General features: G+C 34.6%; 1 pseudogene; it reads left to right on the top strand.

Annotated features, from left to right (window-relative positions):
• LOC118901099 overlaps window positions 1-12,917 on the top strand; it is a 39,894-nt pseudogene extending 26,977 nt beyond the window's left edge.
• Window positions 12,918-15,150: the final 2,233 nt, after the last annotated feature.

The raw sequence follows: 15,150 nt of genomic DNA, 5'->3' as shown, positions 1-15,150 counted from the left end.
AGCCATGGGGATGGGTGAAGAAATTCCTTTCCAAGTGACGCATTTCTGTGAATAAACTGTCAGGTGTCCCAATACCACTAACTTTAGTAACTTCCTAAGAATAAACTTCAATCCTTTGATACAGAGAGAAATATACTGTGCTTCTTTTAAATAGTATTCTTTATGAGTTTAAAAAAATGTATTTAAAAACTTTGTCCAAAACTAAGAAGTAGTGAAGTTTTAAAACAGGAATTGGAGGATTCATTAATTACCATAATATAAATACATGAGCAACAGGCATGAAGTTAAAAGTATCTAAGAGGAAAATAGAAGTAAAACAAACTAGGAGTGGAGGTAGTTTGGACAGGCCAGGGACTCAGACAGAATCTGTGTGAGAGACTGTTGGTTATGGCACTAGGAAAAGAGACTGATGAAATGGAAGAATTCCAACATTTTTATCATGATTTAGAAGTACTTCCTATACCTTCTTCAATAAGCTTAAAGAGACATAAAATGAAAATATTGATTTACATTTGAATGTATTTAAAAAAAAAAAAAGAGTCCTGCTAGTATCCACTATCTTAGGGTCATGACCCATGGTAATTTATGGTATCATTATGACATAATCTTTGATGATATTTCAGATGATTTTTAAGGCTTTTCAATGTATGATTTTCCTTTAATGGCTAAGATGTTGGGAAGGCAGCTGTAGACAATGCCCATTTAAGGACCTATCTGGGGAGTTTAAGTTAACCTTCAGTATCCTATTATCTCAATGTCAGGATCAAGTTCACTGTGATATTCTGTTATATTTCACTTAACACAAGAGTATAAGTGAAATGTAAGAAGATTCCAAGGTTGGTGCAGTTACAAGAAAAAGAGTGTGGTATTCATAACTAAAGGATGGGTCTTACTGTTTTGAACAAACACATTCAGTGGTGGCTCATTTTACTGATATTCATTTGTGGAGTAAATGGAGGAATTACCTAGTTATTTCTTCTTATATCCAGTGTGTGCCATGGATCTTAACAATTGTAGAGGTTCAATAAACTCAACAAAAGCCCTTTTTATTTTGATGTATACATTTTCAAACTATTTGCATGAAATTCTGTTTAGTGAGAGAACTTCAATAAATGATTTAAAAACATTAATCAGCCATAAGGTTAGGTGAATGAATCACAATCAAAAGTAAGAACAACATTTACCAAAAGAACTTGTAAAGGAAGCTCAAGGTAAGGAAATTGCCACTGTAGTGATTGGGTAGAAAAACACAATCACAGTTTTAACAACATGTGATTTTGCCATTGTTTTTTTTTTAAACTTTCATTTATTTTTAAGGAGTGGGAAAATTTAATACAAAATTGAATACCATTGAATATGTACAGTATACAGACTTGCTGAATATGGTAGCAGCTAGTAACCTGTCACTATTAAGCACCTGAAATGTGACTAGTACAAACTGAAATGTGTTATAAGTATAAAGATCTTTAGATTTTGTTAATTTTTATATTGATTATATGTTAAAATGATATTATTTTGGATATACTGGGTTAAATAAAATATAACTGATATTTTTATCAGTTTTAAATGTGGCTACTGGAGGATTTAAAAATTACATGTATACAAATTTCTGGACTGATTGGCTGGTAAGATTGCAGGATAGAAGGACGTGAGCTCACCCCTTCTTTCAAAAACACCCAAATCACAACTAACTGCTGAACAACCAACAACCAAAAAACAAAACAAAACACTAGAAACTTCCAAAAAAGATATCCTACATCCACAGACAAAGAAGAAGCCACAACAAGACGGTAGGAGGGGCACAACTGCTATAAAACCGAATCCCATACCTGCCAGGTGGGCAACCCACAAACTGGAAAATAATAATACCAGAGAACTTTTCCCTCAGGATTGAAAGTCCTGAGCCCCACACCAGGCTTCCCAGCCTGGGGGTCTGGCAAAGGGAGGAGGAGCCCCCAGAGAATCTGGCTTTGAAGGGCCACGGTGTTTGATTGCAGGAATTCCACAGCACTGGAGGAAACAGAAGCTCCACTCTTGGAGGGCACACACAAGGTCCCAGGCACACCAGGACCCACAGAAAAAAGCAGTGACATCATATGACTCTGGGCCAGACCTACCTGTTAGTATTGGAGGGCCTCCTGCTGAGGTGGGGGGCAGCTGTGGCTCATGGTGGAAACAAAGACACTGGCAGTGACAATTCTGGTGAGTACTCATTGGCATGAGCCCTCCTGGAGGCCTCCATTTCCTCCCCAAGACCTAACCTGATCCAACAGCCTGTAAGCTCCAGTGCTGGGATGCCTCAGGCAAAACAATGAAGAAGACGGGAACACAGCCACACCCATCAGCAGACGGGCTGCTTAACGTCTTCATGAGCATGGCCCTGCCCACCAGAGGGACAAAACCCAGCTCAATCCACCAGTGGGCAGGAACAAGACCTTTCCACCAGGAAGCCTGCATAAGCCTCTTAGACAGCCTTATCCACCAAGGGGCAGAGAGCAGAAGCAAGAAGAACTACAATCCTGCATCCTGCAGAATGGAAATTGCAATCACAGAAAATTAGACAAATGAAATGGCAGAGAAGTATGTCCCAGATGAAGGGACAAGATAAAACCCCAGAAGAACAACTAAGTGAAATGGAGATAGGCAATCTACCCAAAAAAGAATTCAGAGTAGTGACGGTGAACATGATCCAATATCTTGGAAAAAGAATTGAGGCACAGATCAAGAAGATGCAAGAAATGTTTAACAAAGAACTAGAAGAACTAAAGAACAAACAAACAGAGATGAACAATACAATAACTGAAATGAAAAATACAGTAGAAGGGGGCTTCCCTGGTGGCGCAGTGGTTGAGAATCTGCCTGCCAATGCAGGGGACATGGGTTCGAGCCCTGGTCTCGGAGGATCCCACATGCCTCGGACCAACTAGGCCCGTGAGCCACAACTGCTGAGCCTGTGCGTCTGGAGCCTGTGCTCCACAACAAGAGAGGCCACGATAGTGAGAGGCCCGTGCACGACGATGAAGAGTGGCCCCCGCTCGCCGCAACTAGAGAAAGCCCTCGCACAGAAATGAAGACCCAACACAGCCAAAAATAAATGAATAAATAAATTAATTAAAAAAAAATACACTAGAAGGAATGAATAGCAGAGTAACTGAGGGAGGAGAACGGATAAGTGAGCTGGAAGACAGAATGGTGGAAATCACTGCTGCAGAACAGAATAAAGAAAAAAGAATGAAAAGAAATGAAGACAGTCTAAGAGACCTCTGAGACAACATTAAACACACCAACATTCGCACTATAGTAGTCTCAGAAGGAGAAGAGAGAGAGAAAGGACCCAAAAAATTACTGGAAGAGATAATAGCTTGAAACGTCCCTAACATAGGAAAGGAAACAGTCACCCAAGTACAGGAAGCACAGAGTCCCAGGCAGGATAAACCCAAGGAGGAACATGCTGAGACACATAGTAATCAAACTGACAAAAATTAAAGACAAAGAAAAAATATTAAAAGCAACAAGGGGAAAACAACACATAACATACAAGGTAACTCCCATAAGATTATCAGCTGATTTCTCAGCAGAAACTGATTCAGCTGATTTCTCAGCTGATTTCTCTGCAGGCCAGAAAGGAGTGGCATGACATATTTAAAGTGATAAAAGGGAAGAACCTACAACCAAGAATACTCCACCCAACAAGGCTCACATTCAGATGCAAGAGAGAAATCAAAAGCTTTACAGACAAGCAAAAGCTAAGAGAATTCAGCATCACCAGACCAGCTTTGCAACAAATGCTAAAGGAACTTCTCTAAGCAGAATAGAAAAGGCCACTACTAGAAACAAGAAATAAATATCAAAAAGCTCACTAATAAAGGCAAACATAAAGTCAAGGTAGGAAATCATCTGCACACAAATATGATATCAAAACCAGCAATGGTGAGAAGAGGAGAGCACAAATGCAGGATATGGGAAATGCATTTGAAATTAAAAGACTAGCAACTTAAAACAACCTTGTTTATATATAGACTGCTATATCAAATCCTCACAGTAATCGCAAACCAAAAATCTACAATGGATACACACATATAAAAGAAAAAGGAATCCAACACAACACTAAAGTTAGACATCAAATCACAAGAGAAGAGAACAATAGAGGAAGGAAGAAAAAAGACCTACAAAAATGAATCCAAAACAATTTAAAAAATGGCAATAGGAACATACAGATCGATAATTACCTTAAATGTAAATGGATTAAATGCTCCAACCAAAAGACATAGACTGGCTGAATGGATACAAAAACAAGAATTGTATATGTGCTGTCTACAAGAAACCCATTTCAGATCTAGAGACACATACAGACTGAAAAGAGAGGATGGAAAAGGATATTCCATGCAAATGGAAATCAAAAGAAAGGTGGAGTAGCAATACTCATATCAGACAAAATAGACGTTAAAGACTGTTACAAGAGACAAGGAAGGACACTACATAATGATCAAGGGATCAATCCAAGAAGATATAACAATTGTAAATATATATGCACCCAAAATAGGAGCACCCTAATATATAAGGCAAATACTAACAGCCATAAAAGGAGAAATCGACAGTAACACAATAATAGTGGGGGACTTTAATACCCCACGTTCATCAATGGACAGATCATCCAGACAGAAGACCAAAGGAAACACAGACTTTAAAACACAAATTAGACCAGATGGACTTAATTGATATTTAGAGAGCATTCCATCCAAAAGCAGCAGAATATACTGTTCCAAGTGCACATGGAACATTTTCCAGGATTGATCACACATTGGGCCACAAAATGAGCCTCGGTAAATTTAAGAAAACTGATATCATATCAAGCATCTTTTCCAACCACAATGCTATGAGATTAGAAATCAACTATAATTTTAAAAAAACTGTAAAAAAAACACAGTTTGAGGCTAAACAACGTGCTACTAAACAACCAATGGATCACTGAAGAAATCAAAGAGGAAATTAAAAAATACCTAGAGACAAATGAAAATGAAAACCTGACAATCCAAAACCTATGGGATGCAGCAAAAGCAGTTCTAAGAGGGAAGTTTATAGCAATACAATCTTACCTCAGGAAACAAGAAAAATCTCAAATAAACAACCTAACCTTACACCTAAAGCAGTTGGAGAAAGAAGAATAAACAAAACCTGAAGTTAGTAGAAGGAAAGAAGTCATAAAAATCAGAGCAGAAATAAATGAAATAGAAATGAAGAAAACGATAGAAAAGATCAATAAAACTATAAGTTGGTTCTTTGAAAAAGTAAACAAAATTGATAAACCTTTAGCCAGACTCATAAAGAAAAAAAAAAGGGAGAGGGCTCAAATCAATAAAATTAGAAGTGAAAAAGGAGAGAAGTTACAACAAACACCACAGAAATACAAAGAATTATAAGAGACAACTACAAGCAAATATATGTCACTAATTGGACAACCTGGAAGAAATGGACAAATTCTTAGAAGGGTAGAGTCTCCCAAGACTGAACAAAAAAGAAATAGAAAATATGAAAAGACCAATCACAAGTACTGAAATTGAAACTGTGATTAAAAACTCCCAACAAACAAAAGTCCGGGATCAGATGACTTCACAGTCGAATTCTATCAAACATTTAGAGAAGAGTTAACACCTCTCCTTCTCAAACTATTCAGAAAGTTGCAGAGGAAGGAATACTCCCAAACTCATTCTATGAGGATACCATCACCCTGATACTAAAACCAGACAAAGAAACCACAAAAAAAGAAAATTACAGGCCAATATCACTGATGAGCATAGACACAAAATTCCTAAACAAAATACAAGCAAACCAAATCCAACAATACATTAAAAGGACAACACAGCATGCTAAAGTGGGAGTTATCCCAGGGATGCAAGGATTTTTCAATATCCGCAAATCAATCTGTGTGATATACCATGTTAACAAATGGAAGAATAAAAGCCATATGATCATCTCAACAGATACAGAAAAAGCTTTTGACAAAATTCAACAACCATTTATGATAAAAACCTCTCCAGGAAGTGGCTATAGAGGTAACCTATCTGAACATAATAAAGGCTATATATGACAAAAATACAGTTAACATCATACTCAATGGTGAAAAGATGAAAGCATTTCCTCTAAGATCATGAACAAGACAAGGATGTCCACTCTTGCCACTATTATTCAACATAGTTGTGGAAGTCCTAGTCATGGCAATCAGAGAAGAAAAAGAAATAAAAGGAACCCAAATTGGAAAAGAAGAAGTAAAACTGTCACTGTTTGTAGATGACATGACACTACACATAAAAAATCCTAAAGATGCTACCAGAAAACTACTAGAGCTCGTCAATGAATCTGGTAAAGTTGCAAGATACAAAATTAATACACAGAAATCTCTTGCATTTCTATACACTAACAAGGAAAGATCAGAAAGAGAAATTAAGGAAACAATGCCATTTACCACTGCATCAAAAAGAATAAAATACCTAGGAATAAACCCACTGAAGGAGACAAAAGACCTATACTCTGAAACTATAAGATGCTGATGAAAGAAACTGAAAATGACACAAACAGATGGAAAGATATATCATGTTCTTGTATTCAAAGAACAAATATTGTCAAAATGACTATACTACATAAGGCAATCTACAGATTCAATGCAATCCCTATCAAATTACCAATGGCATTTTTCACAGAACTAGAACAAAAATTTCAAAATGTGTATGGAGACACAAAAGACCCTGAGTAGCCAAAGCAATCTTGAGAAAGAAAAACGAAGCTGGAGGATCAGGCTCCTTGACTTCAGGCTATACTACAAAGCTACAGTCATCAAAACAGTATGGTACTGGCACAAAAACAGAAATATTGATCAATGGAACAGGCTAGAAAGCCCAGAAATAAACCCACACACCTGTGGTCAATTAATCTACGACAAAGGAAGCAAGACTGTACAATGGAGAAAAGACAGTATCTTCAATAAATAGTGCTGGGAAAACTGGACAGCTATATGTTAAAAAAAAAATGAAATTAGAGCATCCTTTAACACCATAGAAAAAATAAACTCAAAATGGATTAAAGACCTAAATGTAAGACTGGATACTATAAAACTCTCAGAGGAAAACATAGGCAGAACATTCTCTAATGTAAATTACAGCAATATCTTTTCTGAGACATCTCCTACAGTAATGGAAATAACAAGACAAATCCTAACTGAACCCAGAAGCTTTTGCACAGCAAAGTAAACCACAAACAAAATGAAAAGACACCTAACAGAATGGGAGAAGATATTTGCAAACAATGCAACCAACAAGGGATTCATGTCCAAAATCTTCAACAGCTCATGCAGCTCAAAAAAACAAACAACCCAATCAAAAATTGGGCAGAAGATCTAAATAGACATTTCTCCAAAGAAGACGTACAGATGGCCAAGAGACACATCAAAAGATGCTCAACATCGCCAATTATTAGAGAAATGCAAATCAAAACTACAATGAGATATCACCTCACACTGATAAGAATGGCCATCATCAAAATATCCACAAATAAAGCCTGGGGAAGTTGTGGAGAAAAGGAAATCTTCCTACACTCTTTGTTGGAATGTAAACTGGTACAGCCACAATGGAGAACAGTACGGAGGTTCCTTAAGAAACTAAAAACAAAGCCACCATATGATCCAGCAATCCCACTCCTGGACATATATCCGGAGAAAAACGTGGTTCGAAAGGATACATGAACCCCAATGTTCATTGCAGCGCTGTTGACAATAGCCAAGACATGGAAGCAACCTAAATGTCCATGGACAGATGAATGGATAAAGAAGATGTGGTACATATATACAATGGAATATTACTCGGCCATTAGAAAGTATGAAATAATGACATTTGCAGCAACATGGATGGACTTGGAGATTATCATACTAAGTGAAGTAAGTCAGACAGATAAAGACAAATACCACGTGATATTGCTTATATGTAGAATCTAAAAAAAATGATACAAATGAACTTATTTACAAAACAGAAACAGACTCACAGCTTAGACAACAAATTTAGGGGTTATGGTGGACACATAGTAAACGATGGAGCGTAGGAGACATACAATAAACACCCACATGCGCGCACCCCAGCAAGTGAGCAGCCTTTCTCTCCAGGATTAAGCTTTGGAAGATTGAAACTTTATGTTTATTTCATTTAAACTGGGCACAAATAAAGGATTTGAGGGAGTCATATAAATATTTAGTCCATAGAGGAAACTAACTATGAGAAAAGTCTTCAATATAAATACTCTCTGGTAGTTCATAAGCAAAAAATAATCTCAGGAGCTTTTGAAAACAAAGACAAGAATAGCTCAGTTCTGCTATGCCTTAAAATTTCCCAAGATTTTTTTTCCCTAAGATTTAAGCCTGAATTCTAACAAGATTATATCTAATTTTTGTAAGTTAAAGCAATAATATAAATTTAAAAATAGGAAAAAATGGATCTCCAGAATGAAGTTCAGTTTCCCAGAATGAAGCTCTTTCTTATCTGTGTTTAGGTCATTCTATGCTGTGTTTGAAGCCAAAATTGATCTGATAGGAATCCCTGTGTATAGATTCATTTTTCCATCCAGAACTTTTGCATCTCCACTTCAAAATCCAGACAACCATTGTTTCTGCACAGAAAAAATTACCTCCAAAAACTGTACCTTATATGGTGTGCTAGATGTTAGCAAATGCAAAGAAGGTGAGTACAAGTTCTCAGTGTCACTATCCATGGTATAATTTGCATTATTCTTTAAAATGTAAACTTCACCCGGGATTCCTTTCCACCAGAAATTTAAAGTGAGAAAGCAATAAGGGCAGAAAGTTAGGGTGATGGCAGGGTATTTTTGTTCTGATTTTTGTACCGCTTTCAAGCTCCCAGTTGTTTCAGTGTTGCAAAACTTAGTTACTGTTAGGTAAAACCATACTGATATTTCCCTGTGCTACTTTGGATAATATAACTTTAGGTCCTTCACGCATTTCTTAATTGGATTATTTATTTTTTTGAGTTGTGTGAATCCCTTGTATATTTTGGATGTTAATCACTAATGGGATATGTGTTTTGCAAATATTTTCTCCCATCCCATAGGTAGCCTTTTCATTTTTGATGGTTTCCTTTCCTGTGAAGAATCCCTGTGCTCCTTTTAGATTTAGGGTAAAATGAAAATAGTTCCCAGAATACTCTGAGCATCCCAACTTATCCAGCTGACATTTTTCTAACTTTTTCTACCCTAGAAAATGGTAAATAAAAATAAGTATATTTCAGGATGTCTCTGAAACAAGAATTGGCTCAAACACGAAATTTGGAGTCTATCTTATTTTGCTCACCTACTTCATGTTGGAGTTAGTGTGACTAAAGAGAGGAAAATCTCTTGAATAAATTCTCAGTCCATAGACATATTACTGCCTGAAACATGAAGGTATATGGTTGTAACTTTGTGTTCAACAGCTAAGCTTTACATATTTAAAATAAACACGTAAGCGATGAACAACAGACATCAATTGACTGGTTACTAGGAGAAGTTTATATTTTATTTTTGTTCAAAAGTGATTAGATGTTATAATCTTCCCTTACCCTGGCCCTCTAATTAGTATTCAAAGCCAAATTTGCATTTCTTTTTTAACTGAAAAAGCTTTATTTTCAAGGAAATCTTTTCTGAGAGGTATGTGTAATGAAGAAAATGATTTATCCCAATTGTCTGTTAAAACTTGTTTTCAGGAAAACCTGTGTACATTTCACTTCCTCATTTTCTACATGCAAGTCCTGAAATTACAGAACCTTTTGAAGGCCTAGATCCAAATGAAGAAGAACATAGTACGTACTTAGATGCTGAACCTGTAAGCAACTACATTATTGATCTGATTGGTTTAATACTGTTTTCTAAAAATGAAGGAAAAATTAAATTATCTAAATTATCTCCATTTTCTCAATCATATTTATTGATCATATTTATTACATCACAATCTTGATAAATTACTTACTTTTATCTCAAAGAAAATTACATTGATCTCTTCCTATTGTTGCTTATGAAATGTCACAGTAATTCTCTTTTAGTTTTTTAGCATGTGGAATTTTATAGACCTTTTTAATTGTTCACAGGTCAGGGAAAGCAATGATGGAATGATTCTAATTGGCTTAAAACAATTTGGTATAAATTAGAATTTTATGCTCATTTTATACTTAATTGCAAGCATTGCTTATATGAAGTGACACTGAGATTACAAAGGATTAAAAGAGATTTTATGGGTATATGTGTATTTGACTCAAGATCTATTATACTTAGCGTCAGGAAAAATCTATTAAATTTCCTATAGTGTAACAGTTTCACCTTTTAATTTATTTTAATATTCTCCTTTTCAAAATTTAAACGACATGCCAGAATTTTAGCAGGCATGTTTCAGTTTAAATAATGATAGAAGTAGTATTATAATTAAACTGATGATACACGGGTTCTGGCTGATATATAGTTGAACATGCATAGTTCAGGATTTAAATTGACTATATGAGTTCTAGGTATCAGTATTGTTGTTGTTGTTGTTCATCCTCCAAAACCAGCTCAGACAAATATCACAAATCTAACTAAAGCTTAGACACGAGGCTGGGAAAAGGAATTGTGTGTGTGCATGTATATGCATATGCGTATACATCTGTATATGCACAGGCATATACACATAAAATTTAATTATGGAGAGTTATGTATGTGATATTTAATATGTTCAATTAATTATTTAATAAATTTCATAAGTTTCAAGTAATACAGTTTCACCTTAGGTTCTACATAACAGTAAAAATAAATTTTGGATTTATAAAAGACTTTTTTTTTTTAAAGGAAGTTGGTAATTATTTTAGTTTGTTCTCTTTTTAGGTATCTGGATTTACTTTATGATTTGCAAAACAGCTGCAGATCAATATACTGGTTAAGCCAGCAAGAAAAATTGAGTGAGTCTCTTGAACAAGCTTCATTATGATTTTTAGTATTTTCTTGTAAGAATATATCTATGAAAGGAAGGGGAAAGAATATAAAATTTTAACTTCTCTTTGGCTTAATATCATTAAATAATTATTAAATGCTTGTAACTTTCATTTGTAATTTAGAATTATATATATTTTGTATTGAAATGGTATTTACACACATTTTGGAATGAGTATATGGTGGCATTGCTCATTTTGCTAGCTGTCCAAATATTTCCATGACAATAGTTTCTAGAATCATATTTTAGTTTCCTAGGCATAATTTGTTGAAAGGGAAAATATATGCTTAGAAAAAGTTAATCTAATTAGAAATCTGTATTAGAAAGATTTATAAGAGTGAAAGATGTCTGAGAAACAGCCATATTAAAATTTAAATGATTCATTACAGGGAACAAAAATTAGTTGCAAGAGCAGCTAATTTCTGAACATTCATTTACACTAGTAATTACTAACATTTCTGTTATATATGTGTAATGTATTAGTATAAATTTTCATAATTATTTTCAATGTATATAACAGAGCATTAAGGGGTCTGAAGCAGAACTATATGATGCCTATTCTTTGGCTTAATGAGGTTAGTATTTTTTAATCTATTAGTCACCAAAAACAGTAAACTTCTTTGTATATAGGAAAAGCTTTTGATGTTTGAAAATTGAATAAGTGTGTATAGTATTTGAAGTTGTATGAGTTTCCATTACCCATATGGACAAGTTTATATATTATTAATTATATAATTAATTATTTTGAGAGAACCAAGCCACACAGAAATGTCAGGATTATGTTAGATTTCAGTGCTTTTATTTTAGAAAAACAAAGTACTTCCTATCATTTAAGATTATTTTCATAATGCATCTATTTAACACTATTTCTTGTCATACTGCCTGTGATGGGAAAGAGTCAGGCAAACGTGAAACTCCAAATAACTCAATGTGAATTTTGAACTGCTAATAAAAGCCAACCAAGTTTATAAAGACCAGGTCTGAGCAGGTATAGGCAGTTTATCTATTACCTGACAAGATATTTTTAGTGTGAATCATGGAACTGATTAGCCACAGAATTAGGAAACGCATTTCATAAGCCTTTAGAGGAAGGAAACTGTTGACCTTTGCCATTTCTCTCTGTCACTAGGAAACATCCTTTGGAAAACTGGAAAATATTTCTGTAAGACCATTGTATTGATCAGTGAAGCCAGTGTATTGAAAACTGCTATATAACGTTTAAAGGGAAGAGGATTATAGTTCTCTCTCTAAATATTCCACCTTGTCATTTATTACCTTGTTTGACATGCAAAAGGACTTCCATTGGTTTGTCTTACAGATAAAGACAACTAAAATTTATGCAGTGTTTTGAAAAAAGACTGATACATAAGTGGAGGGTTTTGAGTATTTTGCTCCACTAAACTACCCAAATAACGCTAAAAATTATTAACTTGATTACAGACTGGCACCATTGGGTGATGAGAAGAGAGCAATGTTCATAAATCAAGTGACTGGAAAAATAAACCTTCTTGGTCTGGTAGAAATGATCTTAATGAGTGTTGGTGTGATGTTTACTGCTTTTATCATTTCATACTGTGCACGCAGATCAAAGTAAAATAAGTAAGTATATAACAAAAATTATATACAGCTTCAATAACATTAGTTTATATATTACCTGTTTTCATTTTATCAAAAAGAGGTTATAAATTAGGCTGCAAATATTTCTGAACATGTCTAGTCACTAATGTTTTTAATACATTCTTGAAGTTTTGAGATGCTTAATGTAAGTTAAAACATAAATGAAGGCTGAATGAGTAATAAGGCCTATTAATATCAAGCATATCACTATATTACATGTTTATTCTGGGAGGAATGGGCTAAAATATGAAATTGTCACCCTTGAAAAGTTAGAATGTTGCACAAAAGCTATATATGTGCTAACTTTTCATTTCTTGATTATTTCTAGCTTTTTAGAAATCACAAACAATTAATTTAATACATCACTGACTAGGAAAGGTTATGTAAAAATGAAAATGGTAGATATTTCGGGAGACTGAAATTTACAAGAGAAAAGAAAATAAAAAGCAAAATTAAATAACCTAGAAATTAATGAGAAATAAAAACTCAGTATATGATAGAGATAAAATAGGATAAATATGCTATTTTAAAATGAAGATAACATATTAATACAGAAACAGGATTTTAGCATGCCATCCAAAATCACGGCGTGCACCCTATACGTTTAATGTGGATGCCCTGATCAATGATTACAATTCATGAACTAAAACTGAATACAACAGTACAAGAAAATAGAATAAAAACAATGTTCAATGCAGGAAAACTGAATTACTCAGAGTTTACAGGAAAAAAATCAGGTAAATGTGGACAGTAGGAGTTTTAGCAAAATTGTAGAGGCGGTTCAGGCCTCTGTGTTTTAGACATTACTGCCTGTGGCCCCTTGTACATAGAGGAATGACTGTCTGACCTTATCTCCCCTAAATGGAAGCCTTTCTTTAATAATCATACGTGGCATAAGTATGGCCTGAGGGGGGTAATTTTCCACTTAACCATAGTTTCCACCCACCCTCCCTTCCCTGGAACCTCAAGAAATATATACAGTCAAAATAAAAGCAATATACTTAGTATGAAAATCACAACTTCAAAACAAGTCTTCTTACCCTACTTCCAATCAGATTGCTGACTGTAAGCTGTCTTATACAGAAGTTCTGGAGCTGCCACTGATAATTACTGAGCTTCTATTATGCACCAAAAGTATGCTATTTTACATGAATTATCACAATTAATCCCTAATAAAATTTTATGTTTCCAATAGCCAGGGATTCATCAGCAACCATTCTATTTGAGACATTCCAGAAAATTTTAAATTTTAACAGTGCAAAACTGTCCATTTTCAAAATGTGAATCAAATCTAATATTAAAAAAATAAAGTGGAACATTTGGAACAATATTAGTGTGTATGTGAGACTGAGAGCTTGGGCCTAGGAAGGCAACTCAATCTTTTGTTCTGATGTTTTCTGCCTATATTTATTCACTAAAAAAAAGACTGAACAATTCTGCCTACAATTCTTTGAACAGAATATATTCAAAATGCTAATCTAATATATTCACATTATAATGAAGGAAATACTGCATCACCTTTAAGACCTGTCATTAGTCAATTAACAGATAAGTTATGATTAAACAAAGTAATTCATACAACTGTTTATATAACAGATAAAAAAGATTATCCACTTAAAAGCCAAATTACAACAAAACCTTGTTCTAGTGGGAAAATATGTTTTTCAAAATGAAGTATTGTAGTTGTAAAACTTTTCTGATACTATTCTCTACTAAAATTATATGATCTATTTCATCAGTGCTTAATGAGCTCTGAGTGTCCAATATCTTGGGTCTCTATGTGGCTAAATTAAGGTGAAAGATTGAAAACTTTCTAGAGTGTCTTTGTCAACAGGTATATTGACTTGGCTTAAGCATTTGACAGTTACAAGGAAAAGTTACTGCTCTTTACACATTTGATTTGTCTCTTTTTTTCTTTACACATAGAGAAGAACACTGTTCTCTGTAGATTACTTGATTTACTAGATTAAGAAGAATCACAGATATAGATTTCCTTAAACAAGCCTCAGTTTTAGTATTGTTATAATTATGCCTTTGGGCAGATTTACACACAATTGAAAAAATAAGGAAATGGGTGTACAAGAGGGAGTAAAGCAAAGATGGTGGAGCTAAGGTGTGAGTTTGCTCAATGGATCACAAAGAGAGTAAGCCAGTAGTCCTTTGGAAAGTAGCAGTATATACACTGCTAAGTGGAGGATGGTCTGAAGGGACAGAAAAGAGTGGAGATGCTCATCCAGAGCAGATTGAACGCGCTACCCCTCCTTAGCTGGCCGTGCGCAGCTCTTGAGAGCTGGGAAGCAGCCTACCGTGTATCCTGGAATGGGAAAATAATTGCCTTATCCATGAAGTTCATCAGAGAATTTTTCTCTGCAGCTTGAGAAACTGGGCTAACTTATAGAAAATATGATATCTTATATATATGTAGAATTTGAGTATTACCTGTTTTATTTTTTCACAACTTTCTGATAAGTACTAAGTACTTACCTCTCTTCCACTTTCCAGGAAGCAAATGAGTCTTTACATTCATGCACCAAATACGTCAG

The sequence above is a fragment of the Balaenoptera musculus genome, chromosome 9 (assembly GCF_009873245.2).
Source record: "Balaenoptera musculus isolate JJ_BM4_2016_0621 chromosome 9, mBalMus1.pri.v3, whole genome shotgun sequence".
NCBI classification, from domain to species: Eukaryota; Metazoa; Chordata; class Mammalia; order Artiodactyla; family Balaenopteridae; genus Balaenoptera; species Balaenoptera musculus.
This window is presented reverse-complemented; position numbering and strand designations above follow the sequence as displayed.